We start from the raw sequence: 18,454 nt of genomic DNA on the forward strand, positions 1-18,454 counted from the left end.
AATGTTATGTTCCATTTAAGTTTGTCTAGTTCTCGGCGTTCACACCTCGAGCGTATAGTCCACCATAAGGCTTCTAAGAGGTCGCTGGGCTGTGTGCATATATTGATCCACTTCAGAATCAGTGGCAGATCTAGACATTTGCTTGGGGGGGGGGGGACTTTTCAAATGAAACACCAGCCTAAAGGCATACAAAAGAGATAAATCCAAACGACATAGATAATAGGTTTCCTTTAATTTTGGACCTTGTTGGGGGCCCCTGCTTCAGATCGAAAGCGCTCATTTAATTTTCTCTTGCGAACTCCATGATTGCATACCTCTGCCTGGAATAAATAGAGACATATTGTAATAGGGTAATATAAATATTTAAATTTCAACTACTACATAATATTCTTGCATCTGACCCTTCTGCAGTTTTAGACCCGTCTGTGTTCCAGGTAAAATCCTGCAGTCTGGCTCGTGCGTTTCCTCTGACCTATCCCTCTCGTGGGCAAAAGTTCACTTGGAAAGGTAGTTTAGGCCTATATCTGCGAACCATATGGTTAGAACTTTTCCATTTGGTATCCCCGATTTCATTTATGTTATTACTATGTTCTGATCTAATCATAATGTTATTCCAGTTTTCTCACAGTTTATAATATCCCATTTCTTGTTTCGTTTCCCCCTTACGCATTGTGGAAACAAGGGAGATCCAGTAGGGCTTCCATAGCTGCTGTTGGTGTGCCCACGCATAATTTGGCACCTGTTTTGTTTGACTTTTTTACTGCACCTTGTCATCATACTACTGATGCATATGTAACTGTTGGTTTTATCACCAGGTTATAGATCCAATATAACCTGTTTAGTTTTGAACCCAAAATTTTTCCATGAGTGCGACGAGCGCTCAACTTAACATTACGGTGTCATCCCTCTTGATTATTTGTTCTATTTGGACTTCTAGGGGTTTATGTTCTTCTTATAGAGCCTATCTGTTCCAGATGTTAGCGATCATCATGGAAATCTGTATTTTGCACATTTCTGCTCTGAAAAGATTGTGGTTGTTGTGTTGAACCACGTATGTAGATTTTTCAGCCAGGAAATCCTTCGCCTTCCTGGTCCCCATTTTCCTTCTACTTTCCCTGTAGAATTAATTGCAGCAACCTATATCTTTCGCCGTTCTTCATGATGTGACCGAGGTATTCGATTTTGGCTGTTTTTATGGTGGTTAAAAGCTTTTTTGTTTCTTCTTATACTTTTAATAATACTGATTAGTAACGTGGTCGGTATACGATATCTTCAGGATTCGACGATAAAGCTATATTTCGAAAGCCTCAATTTTTTTGCAAGCATCGTCTGTGAGAGTCCATGACTCAACTCCGTACAACAGTATAGGAAATATATAACATCGTAGTAACCTGATTGTTATGTCTATCCTACATTTAATTTCTAGGGAATGGTCCCAATTTTCATTGACTTTCGTACCAAGGTAGGTGTATGTTTTTACTCTTTCTATTGGTTGACGATCCACACTGATTTTTCCAAATTGTTCTTCCTTCTTAGAGATCATCATACATCTTGTTTTCTTAATATTTAGTGAATGTACATATCTCTGACTTCTGTAATTATATTCATTAACTCCTGGAAATACCACCGCGTCGTATGCGTATCTGATGTTATCGATAGGTACATTCTCCGTTAATTTGAATTCTGGCTGAAACAGCTTGAACGATTTACACAGAGTGTATGTTGAACAGCAGGGTCAATAGTATGCATTCCTGTCGGATCCCACGTTTGATTTTGATATAATCGGATTCTCCTGCCTCTGTACGGAAAGACGATGTTTGATTCCAATAAAGCTTGCTAATAATTCTTAGATCGCTGTGTTTATTCCAATATTTGTTAATATCTCTATCAGCTTGTCGTGCTTTACTATATCGAACGCTTTATGGTAATCAATGAAGCATGCATAAATATCGCAATTCATGTCTCTACATCGTTGAAATTGCACTTGTATGCTAAAGAGAGCCTCTCTGTGTACGGATGATTTTTTCTTCGCATGGTCTATGTATCTTTTGATGTAGGATTTTTAGAAATAACTTTCAAATGTGGCTCATTAAACTGACCGTCCGGAAATCATTGCAAGATACGGATTTTATTTTCTTTGGTAGAGCAATAAACGTCGACTTCAGCCATGATCTTGGCATTACTCTGTTTAAATATATGACATTGAATATTTTTGTTACGCGTTGAGTACCGTCGCGTCGGTGTTAAATAGCTTTTTGAGTTCAGCATATGCATTGTCAGGTCCAGGAGCTTTGCCATCTTTTAGTTGTGATATTGCTTTTTCTACTTTCATTGATGTGATTGGTAAGTGGTCATTACATGTGTAGGGTGAAGGTTGTTCAGATCTAAACCCTGTCTACCGAAGAGACGGAGAAATAAAAATGCGTCATCTTTACGTGACTGTGTATTTCATTAAAAAACAACAGTCGATTTAGTTACTTCGCAGAAGTTGTATGTCTCTGTTATTGTTATTGTGTACAAGGGCGTGCGTTAAGGTATTTTGAAGAAATATTGTGATTTAATTGTATTTATACGTTTAAGACTTAGGTATATTGTGTAGTATCGTATATAGTTTTGTGTTTTGTAAAGAAATTAGGTAAGTATATTAATACAGATATTGGTCAAAAAAGTAATGTATACGGAATCACGTAGTATAAATATGTTTATTTCGAAACGGAACGGTTGAAATTATTTTATAAGAAAGAATATATTAAAAAACAAGATAGTCAAAGCTTAGAAATAATTTGTGAAATAAATATCTATATCACTGTCATATTTTAGATATGGATCACCACCAGAAAAGTGATAATAATGCGCAAGTTGAAAAATTAGTTCCAGGATCTCCACCCAGAAAACGAAGACGAACTCATTTAGCGTTGTCAGAGAATAAAACAATTCTTAATATTTATAAAAGTTATAGACAAACTGGCCCAAACACGAATCATACAGAATCTGTGAATTTTGTTTCAAGTGCAGCTGGTAAGATGTTAAGTTTTTCTATTGTATTGTATTTATTTTCATAGTAACATTCTTATACCATATTGTGTGCTTGTCTTAGGGGTAGCAGTGAGTACGGTTATTACAGTGTTGGCTGAATACAAACACACTCATATTTTTTCTCATCCAAAAATATATCATAACAAATTTTAAACGAGCAACATTTGCTAAATTGCTTAAGGAAATTAACTTTCAGTAAGCAAAAATGTGTTACAAAAGAATTACAATATAAATTACATAACGTTTTTTTATTTTAGTGTTATAACGAGGAAAAAAAACAGCATTTTGACAGAAACGGATGAGAAATCAAAAAGTTGAGAGAGGAAGGGCGAAAGATCTATTACCTAGACGAAACCTGGGTAAATGCTGATCACACTACCAGCAAAATATGGGTAGATGAAAATATTAAAAATCCCAGACAAGCCTTCTTGGAAGGTCTGTTCAACAGGATTAAAAGCTCCTTTTGATAAAGGAAAACGTCTAATTATTATTACATATTGGATCAGAGGATGGACTTGTAGCAAATAATGGTTTGTTGGTCTTTGAACCAAAAAAGATGGCGATTACCATGCATTATGAATTATGATGTTTTTGAAAATTAGTTCCGAAATATTCTGTCAGAATTAGCAAAAAAATCTGTAATAGTTATGGACAACACTTCATACCACAGTAAACGTATTGATACATCCCCTACATCAGCTACAAAAAAGGGGGAAATACAAGCGTGGTTGAATAGACACGGCATAGCTTTTACAGAAGATATGTTTAAAAGCGAACATTAGTAAAGGCCAATAAGCCAGCTAAGAGATATGTTATAGACGAAATGGCGACAAGCAAAGAACATTATGTTTTACGTCTGCCACCTTCACTGCGAGTTTAACCCAATTGAGTTGATTTAGGCCCAAATCACGGGCAAAAAGTGGCAAGAAACAATATCACTTTTTAAATTGCTGATGTCCAGCAGAGTTTTTATGAAGCAGTTTAAAATGTAACAGTATGCAATTGGCAAAAGGCAATTGAGCACGTAAAAAAAGAGGAATCAAAAATGTGGGAAACTGATAGCATAATGGAAATCACCGTCGAACCATTAATTATTAATCTGAATGATGATTCCGAAACTTCCACTTGAGACAAATAAAATTTCTTGTATATATTTAATGTAAACAGGTATTTTGTCAAAAGTCTTTTTTTGGCATGCTTCATTCACTGTGTTTACTGAAGTTCATTTGAGATTTTTTTTTGTTTACTGGAAATTTTTTTTGTAGAAAATGAAGTTTACGCTTTGAGTTAAAGGAAAAAAAGTGATTATAACACCTAGAAACTTATCCATTTAATTAAAATCTATTTAGGTGTAATCTGGCTTTATAGGATTTAGTCAGTAGAAAGACGCTACTAATTTTAAATTTATATATGTCTACTGTCCACATTGTCTAAAGTTAGCTATAGCCCTTTTCCATCATATTGATAGCACATTATGTATGCAAATCCTCAACAGGTCAAAAAACCATAGGCGTCACCCTATACTTGTTTTGAAATAAATAAAAAAATTAATATTTTAAGATGCCGTCCACAATTCATTATCTTTTAAAAAATCTTCTGTAAAATAAGTGTCCACTAATCTCACTATACCTTTTTTGTGCGTAAAAAACGTCGGTATATATGCCACACGATTATTGTTAATTATACACGGGTGATTAACGAGAGAATTCAATGTTTCACGAAATAAATTAATGTAAACAGTAATTTAAAGGTGATTATTGTTTTCTATATAAGTTATCGCCTGACACAAAAAGAATACCTTCTTTGAACGATTACCTGGAATTACTGATAAGGCTTCACTAATGATAGTTTAAGTAGTTTTTATGCCACATTACAGCTTATGCCAATAATATAAATTAGAAATTGTTTGCATCTTCCATTTAGTTTGTAGATGTACATTGTTCATGTCTTACCTACCTACGTTTTTGGTATCGATATTTTGTTATTTGCATTTAAAAATGACGTCGACAACAGGTTTTATCCCGGTTAAGTGTAGTTTTAAAGGTGCCTTCAGTCTAAGAGAGAAAAATATAATATTAAATGTACACGATGCACTTGTACATCAACGCCCTTTAAGTAATGTTCGTGAAATCGTTAACATGTGTTCAAATATGACAGGGGTTGGAGAAGCAACAATTTATAGATTCCTAAAAGAAAAAAGGAGGAACTGTTTCATCTCCCAAGAAGAGTGGAAGGAGTAAACCCTTGGAAATTGAAGAAATACATAAAAACATGATAAGACGCAGCGTCCACTCATTTTTTTTTAACAAAGAAATTCCAACATTGGACAAAATCCAAACATTAATTAGAGAAAACGAAGAGTTACCAATCATAAGCAACAAGAAATTATGGGGACTATTGAGAGAGATGGGATTTCGTTGGCAAAAGAATAGAAGAAAATCCGTTTTAATTGAAAAAGATTACATTGTATATTGGAGACGAGATTATCTAAGAACTATTAAAAAGTACCGAGAAGAAGGGAAAACCATTTTTTATTTGGACGGGACTTGGCTAAATGAAGGTCATACTGTACCATATCTATGGGTTGATACAAATGTGAAAAGTTCCCGTCAGGCATTCATCGAATGTGTATCTACTGGAATAAACAATATTCCCGTTGGAAAAGGACGCAGACTCATAATAACCCATATTGGAAACGAATACGGTTTTGTCAATGGTGGATTATTAAGTTTTGCCTCAAAATCAACCAAAGATTTCCACAAGGAAATGACTGCTGACGTTTTTGAAGAATATTTTAAGCAAATGTTGGATTTAATTCCAAAAAATTCTGTCATAGTCATGGATAATGCTAGTTACCATTCAAGATTAGCAGAAAAATTGCCAACAACGGCATGGAAAAAAGGAGAGATAATCGAATGGTTGGATAAACACGCAATTGAGTACAAGGAGAATTTGACAAAAAAGGAATTATTACCTATTGTAAGGCAACATAAAGCAGCTTATAAAAAATATATAATTGATGAAATGGCATTAAACCGTGATGTAATTATTTTACATTTACCCCCATACCACTGTGATCTGAATCCGATAGAAAATTTATGGTCTCAAGTAAAGGGTGAAGTCGGACGCAACAACAAAACTTTTAAATTAGAAGATTTACAACAATTATTAGAACATTCCTTATCAAAAGTAACTCCAGAAAATTGGAAAAATGCTGTTAGTTATGCTCACAAGGAAGAAAATAAAATGTGGAATTTGGATAATATGACTGATGCAATGCTGGAACCGGTAATAATTAACATTGGAGTTGAAGATTCCTTAGATTCTGAAGAAAGCAGTGAATCTGAAATGGAATTTGATTAAAATAATATTCATTTTTTTACAAATCGGCCCCTGTTACGGCCACAAATTATTTTATATATAACCAATAAAATAAACATCTTACATTTCTTGCAAATTCATTAGTACCTGTTAATCTCCATCACTCCGACACTGGCAACTTTATTTAGGGATTAGTAACCCTCAAAACTATTGTATTCTATTCTGCTTCAACCTTTATACCTATATACCTTATTTCCTATATACTTCTGTAAACTTGTTGACAAATATCTATTTTTCATTGAGTCACCCGTATCAACAGTTTAGGGATTTGCATACATAATGTGCTATCAATATGATGGAAATGGACTATAATAGTATTTTGACTCTCATTTCTTCCCATTTGTTACAGCCACTTACAGGTTGTATTGTTTACTTTTTAAGGAATTTCTATTATTTTTGTATTGCATTCAATATTTTTAGGTTATAGATTGAGGTTAAGTTATATTCTAAAATTTTATTGTCTACTTCTGCGCCAAATGTTAGAAATTGTTTAAAAGTAACACTATATATATTTCTCGTAGAGTAAAGATTACGTTATGCGTTATTTACATTTTAGCGGCATCTCAAGTTTTTAAAACGCTCCCAATTCATCCTATTGAATTTTACGTTTTTCTTTATGATGATGTACAAGTTTTTCTAAAATAATCGTTTATTTAAATTTTTGTCTGTAGAATAACTTTTTATTTTATTTTTCTGGTACGTCACTGGTTTAATCCAAAAGTGGTGGTACCTAGGCGACGACAATATTAATTTCTTGTATGTATTTCTTGTATGTAGTTCTTGTATGTATTTGGTCCATATGCACATTTCTTGATTTTTACATGTGATGGCGTTCCGCTATTGATCTCGCAGTTTGCTAGTTGTGTTGGATTTCTGAAGACCAGCTGCTTGTTTTACCTTTTTATGCATATTAAATGTATCATGTTTTTGTTTCAATGACATTGTATTTTTAACCAATTTTCTTTGGCCTTTAGTATTTTGGTTCTTATTTGTCTCTGAATATTTTTGTACATTCTTTTGTTGTTCTTTGATTTTCTTCTTTCTTCCACGAGTTGCCGTGTATTGTCATTTATCAAACTTTTCCTCTTCTGTTTCTTTTCTATTAGATGTTCTTCTCTGATCGTGTTAAAGGTTTCACATCTATTCTGGAGTGATTCCTCTGCATTATATGTTTGTTCCATGTTACTTACCCTCTCTGAAAGAATCTGTGCGACTGTCTCCTTTGTTTCCTTATTTTTTAGTCTTCTCATTTTTCAATCACATTTTATGTTACTATTCTTTTTTGTAACCTTCTTAAAATCTAAACCTAAATTTACCAACAACAGAAACATAATCGGACGAGATATTAGCACCGGGGTAACTTTTAACTGATTGCCATCCATTACGGAATCATCTGTTCACCATTATGTAAGCAATTTGATTCCGTATTATGTTTCTTGGTTGATCTTGCGGAGAGACCCAAGCATACAAACGTCTTAGTGGTAGTTTGAAGAATGTGTTTAGTATGGCAAATTCTTTTTACTCTACAAACAGTTTTAATCTTGCTCCACTTTCATTATTTCATACTCAAATATAGGGCTTATGTTAAGCCCTATATTTGATATTAAATGGATTGGTCATACTTTGAGGAAAGATGAAAGCAATATAACCAGACAAGCACTTAAATACCAGCAAGAGGGGAAAAGAAAAAGAGGTAGACTAGACAACAGCTGGAAAAGAACTATACCAAGAGAACACGAAAACTTGGAATAAGAAGGGGTGAAATTAAAAACAGAGCAAGAAATAAAAGAGAATGGAAGGAACTAGTACACAGTTTATCCAGAAAATAAAGAAGAAAGAAGACGCCCTGACCCGGTCAGTCAGCAATCTTACAGTTTTGGCCAAGAAACGCATAAGCGCCCAATACTCCACAAGGAGGTATGGAACTAGAGAGAGAAATATTTGTAGTCCATTCTATAACTACAGTTAGAGCCTGTTGTATTCTATCTCTGACTGCCATTAAATTTTACGTGAGCTAAGATGACCAGGTCATCTGCATGCCCAGGAAAGTCTATCGTTACCGAGTCTAGGTATTAGCCCATCCATACCAGATTCCACAAAATGGTTGATAAGCCTTCCTTGCGGACAATTTCTGAATACCTCTGTTGACACTGTATTATCCATCTGCAGCTTGTTACTTCTATTCCTTTCAAATGAGTTTATACGGTTAAGTAAATTAATGTTTTTTAACCGTAAACATTTATTTTATCGACCAACTCCCTACAATTTAATTTATCTTTATATATATTTGTCCCGTTGTTAGGGAATCCTATCGAAGTCTCAACGGAACGTCGACTAGTTCGACAGGTTTCTGAACCTCTTAAAAACTGTCAAAACATCTAGATCTTTATCGAGCGCCGTTATAATTGGCGATCAGTCTGGGATAACATTGTCCCCTCTTTAAGTAAAAGGTCCTCCTGGAACCTTATCGGTACTGGAACTGGATGCTGGTATCAGCAACTAAATCCTCTCCTACAACTCCCAGTTGTATAAATGTAGCAAGAGACCATTTTCGCTCCGCACTGGTACGTCTATTTTCCCTATTGTTTCTTCCTCATTGTTTCTTTCAAAAATTCATTTTGTTTTTTGGTTGATAATTATCCATTTTCGTTGTTAATCTATTGATTACTATTTTAACCAGCATTTCCCCGGCTTCGCTTGTCTGTCCGTGGTCTTCACTCAAGCAATTTTTTGTGCATCTGTTCTTTTATTCTTGCAGCATGTCCCGTCCATCTCCTTTTTTGCCTTGTAATACATTCGATAATATGTGAAAGATTCCTGTCCCATATGTGAGGACTGGTAGAACGCACTAGTTAAATGCTCTCTTTTAAATGGATTGGGAAATTTGTTTTAAACACGTCTCATTTGTCCGAATGCAGCCAAAATACATATAACTTCCGGCAAATTCTAAAAGCGATTTTTCGATTTAGCTCATTGGAAACTAGATTTGTCATCATTGTTTCTCATAGTAGTGTCTTATGTTTTTTGTGTATTTTAAAGCTTTCTTTATTTCGCTTTTACTTATTTCAAGTTGTAATTCCGAGTTATGACACTTCTTATCTGGCGTTGGAGATTTCTTTATATGTCGTCTGGTGTTGACGTATCATACATGTATTGACATTAGTTATATATTCTTTCTAGTATATTTTCTGTCATTTATTTCCTCGCTGTGTTTGTTCTCGGTGTTCATTATATCTCGTCTGCCTAATTTAGGATTGAGGCATTTTATATTTCTATTGTTTTTTATTATCTTTTCAACTTGCGGTTCTTCTTATCCTTACCTGCCTGGTGAGTTTTCGGATAGTTTTGTTTATTTTAGTGTATTCGCTTGAATTAATTTTTTCATTTTTCATCATTCGTTTTCGTTTATTCATTAATTGTTCGGATTACTTTGTTATTGTTTTTATTTTAATTTTTCTTGGCTGCCATTTTTGAACTATCTTTTACGAGAGTCTTCCTTAATGGCAGCTAATCTGAAAAGCTCAACGTAGGTGGCGCTTGTGTAGTTGGAGGTCACGTCAACTCTTCAAATCAATTTACTTGTAAGTAAATATTGCGTTTATTTGGCTGTGTGAATTTAATTTGAGAAAGTAAAATGCCTCAATGTTGTATTGTGCCTTTGTGCTCATCGAGAACATCAGGACACATGTTTCCCAAAGATATTCTGATGACAAAAAAGTGGATTTTAGCAATAAGAAGGGATAAATATGTGCCGACAATAAATGCACGTATTTGTTATGTTAAATACATATGAAGACTACAGGGGAAAAACGCTGTAAGTCAATTTTTAAAATTTTTGGAAAACGCGATTTCTAGATTCAAAACTTCATAATTCATAAATAAACATGCTAAAACACTGTTGTGTTAAGTATTTGACAACTCATATATACAGAGTATGATATTATAAAACTGAAATTTTCATGTACAGTAGGTAACAAGAGAAATTAAAAAAAAAACAACCAAAGGACTGGAGGAAAAAGGCAAAAACGCTGTAATTGAGTCAAATCTGTTTATTTTATGGACTAAATAATGTTGAAACCGGAATAATGTCCAATTTTTATTTTGGCCTCCACACGAATCACAGAAAATCACTAAGTTACGAACTTCAGGAGGAAGGTGGATTGTCACATAGTCATACAGAAATGAGCAAACTTCATTGGCACCCTTTCGAGCTACTGTCTCAGGGTACGAGTACATAACAACATCATTATCACTAAGTCGATGGACATTAAAGGAGTAGAAAGACAACTGCCTTTTATAATATACGTCGTTACTCGTAATATTAGGTATTGGAAGGTTTTTATTATAGTCCATGGCTGAATTCATTATCTCTTGAGGTCCTTGCTCGTAGTTTAGCTTTTGTTTTTCGATTGTAAAATGTCTGTGCTTTCAACAAGTGAAGTTTTTGCCCTGTTTTAAGTTTATTAATTAATTTTTCATCTTTACATTCCCCCATTTTTATTTTGGAAGCATCACAAATGCTGCAAGTGTCGGTTCTGGGATACCCAAAGGAGATATTAAAGCGTGTGTTGAATGTTTTTCTATATACTTCATAGCACACTGCTCTATTGAGATGTTTCTCAAGGAACATTTTGTACCTACATCTTTTTAATGTTAAGTTCCTCTGGAAGGTACTTTCTGCTAGATTTTTTTAGGCTGTAGTGACTCATGCGCCCTTTGATGATTTTATGTGATTTAAAATTAACTGCATAGTTTCTTCAGACATTTTATTGGGTCTTGAGCCATGTTTACCTCTATTGTCCTTGACAATTGTACCTTGTTTTAGGGCTTTTTGTATAGTTTGTAATCTTCTCGTGGATATGCCATGAAGAGCAACAAAAGCTTTTTGACAAACCTGAACGTCTTTTGCAGGTGATGTATGCCCCTCATCATTAGGTACCTCAAGGCGAATTCCGTAATAAAAAGAGCCATCTCTTACGTTGCAATTCTCTTCGTCTTTTCTTGGCCTTCTTTGAGTTACAGGAAGTATGGATATTAGACCACCCAAATACACACTTTGCTCGTCCCAATTCAGCATAGAATGAAAATTACGAATAATTGTATTTCTTTGTTCAACCGTTATATTTTCAAAACACTGATAACGTTTGCAACGGCAGTCCTCGCCTGTTTCGTGAGTTTGCAGTTTTAGCGCTTTAGCTACATGACGTATTCGCCCAAAACTTTTTCGTTTTCTTGTAGTTTTTGACTGTTAAGCCTCTTCAATTTCACTGTCCTCACTTTCCATATTAATAAACAATAGTTCAAACTTACTAAACGTTAAAAAACAAACTGCGATTATGATAATAATGATACTAAAATAAACAACTTGTATGAATGCTGAACACTGACTGTGATTTTCCGTTGTAAATTGTCCCCACGGACAGGCGCATTGAGCACCTAAATCTGATTTATAGCATTGTTGCCTAGTTTAACCTTGACTTGCAGCGCTCTTCCATTGTACAGCATTATTTTAATCGTTTGTAACGTTTGACTTATTGCACTTTTATTTTGTTTGATATTTGTGGATTGTACTACATGTATCCAAGTATCGAAAAATGTATTCATCAAAAAATCGATAAAAATGGACTTACAGCGTTTTTCCCCTGTAGTCTTCATATGTTTTTCTGAAATATTTAGTTGCAGCCATATTTACTAAGAATTTAACAGGGAAAACCCTGTAGTTGGCTGTATGCCATAGGTATAACATATTAAAATGAAGTAAAGACTTCTGTTGTATGTTTTTATATTAAATTAATTTAATATACTAACATACAAAAGAAGTCACCACTGTTACGTTACATGACTGTATTAGCTCAAACCCAAATACCTAGAAATACTTCACTATAAAACTCAGATGAACATAAATATTTTTATTTTGGTCTGAGCTATAGAAATAAAAGATTAAGAAGATGATTAATATAGTTAACCTTTCAATAAGGGCTTCCTTTTTTCCAGTAACTTTGGCATTCCTTTTCCTTAATTCGTTTTTTAACGCACAAACATAGTAGCAATCTGATTCTCGAAGCGTGAACACGTACCGTCATTCAAAGCGCTAGAGAACTTCCTTATCGTAAAACTACCTAATTAACTAGTAATTATCTTATCAGCATCAAAAAATTGTTAAAGTGAAAAGTAACAAAAACTAAGTGATTAGTCAAACAAACAAAAGAAATATGTTCCCTTCGGGGAACTTATTAGGATTTGATAATAATGGCCAACCAATTTATCAACAAATGAATACTATACAGGATGTCCCAACAATAAATAACCAGAACCAGTCAAACCAAACAGCAGTAAAACCGCAAGTACCATTTTTGTATTTAAATCAAACACCATCTAACCACACAACAAATCAAATGTCATGCCTAAACCAAATACCTATTCCAACCCAAATAGCTATGCCAAACCAAGTACAATTTCCTAGTCAATCAAGTGCACAAAATATTCATAACAGTCAAACCCCTATTCAGTCCCAATACACAACAGTATCCACAAACCCTCAATGCTCACTCCCATCATCACAAAACACCAATAACTACACGGATAGCGATAGCGACGTAGAACTTAATGAAACAGAAAACGAAAATAAACATCCTTGGCAAGAAGTTGGCAATAAGAGAAAAAGGATGAAAAGACAAACAACTTCAGAAATTCCAAACCAAATCCAAACACAAAACAGATTTGATTCCCTCTCAAAAGAAAATCTAGATGAACAAACAGACAATTTATCAAATACACCAAACACAAATATAACCAAAAAAGATCCCTCACCGCCACCAATTTATATTTATGGAGTTACTGACTATAGTGCTATGATAGCAAACCTTTCAACTGCAACTGCGGCCGAAACCTATTACACCAAAACCATTTCAAATAATACAGTAAAAATTAATCCTACAAACTCAGACACCTACAGGAGACTCATACAGCACCTTAGAAAAGAAAACATTGTACATCACACTTACCAACCGAAACAAGAGAGGGCCTATAGAGTTGTCATAAGAGGATTACATCATTCAACACCCACAGGAGATATCTCGCATGAATTAAATAATAAGGGTTTTAAAGTTCGCAACATAATTAATGTTAGACATAGAGTTACCAAAGAACCATTGCCCTTATTCTTTGTCGATATAGAGCCAAATGAAAACAACAAAAACATATTTAACCTGCAAGTCCTACGAAACTGCATAATAACAGTAGAACCACCTAGAATAAAAAATACAATAGTACAATGCACAAGGTGTCAAAAATACGGGCACTCAAAAAGTTACTGCCTGAGGCCATTCGCCTGTGTTAAATGCAGTGGATCACATGATACAAAAACCTGCAAAAAATCACGCGACACACCAGCAACATGTGCCTTATGTAATGGCAATCATCCAGCAAACTATAAAGGGTGTGCTATATATAAAGACCTAGTAAATTCGAAAAACAAAAATATAACAAGCAGCATTCCTAGAGTTGCAAGCCTAAATAATAATAACACTAATGCTCACCATACACGCCAATCACATGTAACATATGCTCAAGTTGCAGCAACTAATACTTCTTCACAAGACAACAACAATAATTCAGACCTTTCAAATAAACTTACAGAATTCCTCAACGAATTTAAAAATATGTTTGCACAATTGATAAACCAAAACAGCATGATACTAAGCATGCTTACAACAGTGATAAATAGAACGTCGTAATGGCTAACTCACTTAGAATAGCAGAGTGGAACGCAAATGGTCTAACAAACCATGTGCAAGAAATTATACTATTTCTAAAATTAAACAAAATAGATATCCTACTTATATCTGAGAGTCACACAACTGAGAGGTCTTTTATAAAAATTCCACACTACTCTGTCTATTACGCAAACCATCCAGATGGAACAGCCCATGCTGGTTCAGTTGTAATAATCCGTACAGCTATAAAACACTATGAACTTGCTCCATATATCACCAACAAAATTCAGAGTAGTATCATAAAAGTACAAGCGCTCACCTTCCCATTAACAATAGCTTCTATCTACAGCCCACCACGCCATACCATCAATCTGGAGGAATACAGAGAGTTTTTTGAACAACTTGGTTCACATTTCCTAGTGGCAGGGGACTGGAATGCAAAACATACAACCTGGGGAGCAAGACTGATATCTCCAAAAGGCAGAAATCTATTAAAGATCATACAAGATAATAACCTGAAATACCTAACAACTGGTACCCCCACATACTGGCCCACTGATAACAACAAAATTCCTGATCTGCTAGACTTTGCTATAACTAAGGGAATACCTGAAATACACAGCGACATCACCCCCAGTTTTGATCTACATTCGGACCACAGTCCCATCTTGATTACTTTAAGTACCAATATAATTTGGAAAACTCTTGCACCAAGGCTATGTTCCAGTAACACGAATTGGATTCAATTCAAAGAAGAAATCAATGAAAAAATATCTCTCGACATTCGACTCAAACACAAAAACGATATTGAAGAAGCTGTAAAATATCTAACGGAACAAATACAACAAGCCGCTTGGAAAGCTACTCCTGAAAAGGAAAAAACCATTGATGAAAGGTATAGTATACCCCTCCATACTAGAACACTAGTAGAAGAAAGAAGAAGAGCCCGTCGCAAATGGCAAAGAACAAGAAACGCGATAGATAAAACAAATCTAAACAGGCTCACACACAGACTTCATTCCGCTATCCAAACAGCCAAAAACGAATCTTTTGAAAGATATGTCACAAACCTTTCTCTTGACGACAACTCTCTTTGGAAAGCCACAAAGAAATTCAAAAGGCCGGTAGTAATGAAATCACCAATTCGGCAAAATGATGGAACCTGGGCTCGATCAGATATAGAAAAATCCAACAGATTTGCAGAACATCTATCAACCGTCTTCTCAGCCCCACAGGCCAATGATATTAACGACGGGAAAATTAGAGACTTCCTTAATGCACCCTGTCAGCTATCATTACCACTAAAATACTTCTCACCAAACGAAGTCCTTAACGAAATCAACCTGCTTAACCCTCATAAAGCTCCAGGATTTGACCTTATAACTGGCGAAATCTTAAAAAAACTCCCAAGAAAAGGTGTCGTCTTAATAACCATCATTTTTAATAGCCTCCTGAGACTATGCTATTTTCCAGTACAATGGAAGTATGCACAAATTATAATGATACCTAAACCTGGTAAACCTCTAACTGAAGCCAGTTCGTACAGACCAATAAGTCTCCTTCCGACTTTATCAAAAGTCTTCGAAAGGTTAATCCTTAACAGAATAGAAACAATAATACCTATAGAAAACCTTATCCCAGATCATCAGTTTGGTTTTCGGTCAAATCACTCAACCATACAACAGTGCCATAGATTAGTCAACAAAATAAAAGAGAGCCTAGAAGGGAAACAAATCTGTCTATCAGCATTCCTCGATATACAGCAAGCATTTGATAGAGTGTGGCATGAGGGTCTTCTCTTTAAAATAAAAGCTCAGCTAACTGACCAAATCTACCTCCTCCTTAAATCATACTTGTCCGACAGATACTTCCAAGTTAAATTCGAAGGTGCTCTATCCAACTACCACCAAATAAAATCCGGAGTACCTCAAGGCAGTGTACTTGGCCCATTCCTTTATCAAATCTTCACTGCTGATATTCCTATTACCGAAAATACACTAATGGCAACATTTGCGGATGACACTGGTATACTAGCATCAGACATCAACGAAATATTAGCATTTAACAAATTGCAAAATCATCTCAATGAACTAGAAGACTGGCTTAAATGCTGGAAAATAAACGTCAACACAAACAAGTCTTGTCAAGTAAATTTCACAAATCGAAGAATTAGATGTCCACAACTACAACTAAATAATTCACCTATACCTATAAAAACAGAAGTAAAGTACCTGGGTCTTCATCTAGATGAAAAACTTACTTGGAAATCACATATTGCAGCCAAACGACGACACCTCGACCTAAAAGTTAAAAATATGAGCTGGCTAATCAACAGAAGATCGCAACTTTCATTAGAAAACAAACTGACCATCTATAAAACAATACTCAAACCAGTGTGGACATACGGAATTGAGCTGTGGGGCTGTAGCAAACCATCCAACACCAAGATACTACAGACATTCCAGTCAAAAACTATTCGTATGTTAGCTAAAGCCCCATGGTATGTGTCAAACCAAACCCTTCATGCAGACCTCAACATCCCCTTCATCAATGATGTGATTGCCGACCACTCCAGAAGATACATGAATCGCAGCGCAGACCATCCAAACCATCTCATAGACGAATTGTTCAGCCCCCCACTGGTTGACAGACGTCTAAAAAGACTTTGGCCAGAAGATCTAGCTGCTAGGTAAATTCCAGAGAGTCGTCAATGGACGACACCTGTCACAAGCCAAGAACATACAACATATTTACTTATTACTGTATTGAAGTAGATTGTAAATTAGCAATAAATAAATAAATAAAAAAAAAAAAAAAAACGCACAAACACTCCAAGATCCGTATTTTTGTGCCATATTTTTTTATTTATTAAATCCTAAACAAAAACACCATATACAAACTTCACGAACTGTCATAACGTTAACCATACATAAATAATATTATATGACGTTGACCCCCCAACTACACTAGCGCCACCAAGCGGGAGCAACGGCGTACATAGCTGCCATTGGTCGTTGATGCATTTTATATTTTGATCTTTCATTTGTTTTATGTCAGGTAGTGTTATTTCAATTTTCTTTTTATATACCTATTTATTTTCTTTTAATCTTTATTTCAACCACACGATACAAAATAGTAATTAGTTACGAAATAACAAGTCTCCAGAGGCGAGTATCTGATAGTAGAAATATATTCACTCAGAAACACTTAAGAGAGTGTAAACCAAATAAATATTATGTCTAAGGAATAAAACCAAAAAAGGAACCAAATAATAGGATGTCTAAGGAAGTCATCTGGAAAAGGATGTGAGATTAGATGGTAAAGTTCGTATAGGTATAAATCATGTGTAAGACAAATAATAGCATATCTGGTAAAAATGAGACGTCAGAAATGAAAGCTTTTAATTCAGTTTCTGGAAAAACGCCAAGAGACCGAATACCAAATAACCAAATAAGAGATCTTTGTAAAATACAGAATATGGTAGGCTGGGGAAAAGAGAAAAATGGAAATGGAACCAGCATATTACACGAATTCATAATTGTAGTGAGAGACTAGACAGAATATATTTATTTATCATCAACAGACATCAGACCACCAGGAAGAACAAATCTTTAAAAGATGCCGAGGTAGCTAGCAGTCAACATCACAAATACAATAACAGTCATAAGATCAAATAAGAACAGGCCCAAGGCCTAATATAAGACAAATAAGAAGAAGAAGAAACAAACAAAGGGTAAAAGGTACTATTGGCAATATTTTCTGTCGACGTAATGAAATTTTATTTGTGACCAGAACGGTTTCTGCAATAAATGCCAAAGGTGTAAAGCTACATTTGTCTTTAGTTTTCTTGTGATCCCTATGCGTTCTAAATGTTAGTAATGACCATGGCATTTTTGTGCAATGAATGCCAAAGGTGTAAAGCTACATTTGTCTTTAGTTTTCTTGTGATCCCTATGAGTTCTGAATGTTAGTAATGACCATGGCAGTTTTTAGTTTGTGTACAAACAGTTGATCGAAGTAGAACTTTAGTTGTCATATTAAACCACTAGGTTATCGAGGCAGGAAACGTGTCGTCTTTCCGCCATTCTTACCAAGCGCCTTCCCTCTAATTAACAACTGAAGTAAATAAAAAAATATTTTCTTTATCATTATCATTTGTCTTGAAGAAAAAGATTTTGCTGTGGCATGACTTACTGCAGATACTGTGAGAACTCGCAGGTTGCTAATTTATTGTAGGTAAATAACTAATATTAATTAATTCTCTCATAAGTTTAAGTTTTTTAATGGAAATTAACCACAATTTTAGTTCAAAATACGTTTAT

The sequence above is a fragment of the Diabrotica undecimpunctata genome, chromosome 5 (assembly GCF_040954645.1).
Source record: "Diabrotica undecimpunctata isolate CICGRU chromosome 5, icDiaUnde3, whole genome shotgun sequence".
NCBI lineage: Eukaryota > Metazoa > Arthropoda > Insecta > Coleoptera > Chrysomelidae > Diabrotica > Diabrotica undecimpunctata.